Here is a 1,471-nt window from a genome sequence, read left to right as displayed (position 1 = left end):
GTATGTCAAGTTTCACATACGGAACCGTAATGAGAGCGGCAATTGTTAAACAGCTCAGGTCTACAGGACCTAGTCGAAACCATGTGAAAGTTAAGGGGGCCGCGGCAACTAGACGATGGGGCGGAATTAACGCCGGTGAAACAGAGAATGTGAAATGGCGGCATTTCCGGCGCCATCACATATAGATTAGTTGAAATTTGTTTAATTTCAATGAAATTATGTGTTATGCTGCAACGGCCATACCGGTGCTCAAATAAGCGGAGTATGATGGTGATCATGTCCTAAAGGACGTGATGAACAATATCATAACAATGTGATAAGCTGATGGGGACAGCATTGAGTTGGTACGTCAATACAGGGGTGTATACGACCTAGTCAAAACCATTGAGGCAAGCAGCTCAGACCATAACTGAGGCGGAGTAGGCGCGTGCACTGCTCGCACTGACAGCACATGTGAGGCAATGTGCTGGGTGACGACCAGCCTGCCGCCATGCAAATGTCCTGAACAGATATGCCATTTGCCCAGGCCCATGCGGACGCGAGTATATAAAAGCGCTCGGTATAAATGTGCACCATACGTACAGGGCACAGGAAAAGTGTATTAAGCAACTCCGGCCCGGACAGTGTTTCAGGACGGAAAGCAGATAGTGTTATGACCTGTGCTTTAAATGGAGTCGAAAGCACTTTAGGCACATAACCCTAACTAGGCTTTAAGTTGAGTATGCAATCACCTGGCCCGAACTCAGTAAACGAGTCGTCAACTGACAGCACCTGCAGGTCCCCAACTCGCTTAACAGAGGCCAGCGTGAGCAGGAGCGCTGTCTTGAGAGAGAGAGCGCACGCAAGCTTCCTGATTGTATGGGCTCTAATGGGCTTTTTTGCTCTTGAAGGAAGGCAAGAATTTTTGGTATTGGGTAGTTGAATGGGTCTTCGCCCCGCAACCCGCACCAATTTGTGAAAACTCTCCATTTATGTGCGTAAAGACGCCACCAGTTCTCCACCAGTTCTGGGAACCACGGCTGATTGGGCCATTTCGGTGCCACTAACAGAACAGATTCCCTTTCCTCTCTTATTTTGCAAAGCACGCGAGGCAGAAGTTTCACTGGAGGAAAAGCATACTTGCGTAATTTCAGCCAGCTGTGAACTAGTGCATCCACTCCCAGGGGAGAGTGTGTCAGTGAATAAAACAGCGGGCAGTGAGTGTTCTCCGCTGATGCGAAGAGATCCACCTCCGCCCTGCCGAATACACTCCAAATCATATTGACTGTCAAAGGGTGTAATCTCCACTCCCCGTGGATTACCCCGCCCCTCCACAGTAAATCCGCGCCGTAATTCAGGCGTCCGGGGACGTGTACTGCCCGGATGGAGAGGAGGTGTCGATCTGCCCACAGAAGAAGGTCCCTCGCCAGCCGCAGCAGCGGCCGCGAGCTCACACCCCCTTGGTGATTTATAAACGCTACCACTGTCATGC

This window comes from Sinocyclocheilus grahami, unplaced genomic scaffold, assembly GCF_001515645.1.
Source record: "Sinocyclocheilus grahami isolate Dianchi unplaced genomic scaffold, SAMN03320097.WGS_v1.1 scaffold6384.1, whole genome shotgun sequence".
Taxonomy (NCBI): domain Eukaryota; kingdom Metazoa; phylum Chordata; class Actinopteri; order Cypriniformes; family Cyprinidae; genus Sinocyclocheilus; species Sinocyclocheilus grahami.
This window is presented reverse-complemented; position numbering follows the sequence as displayed.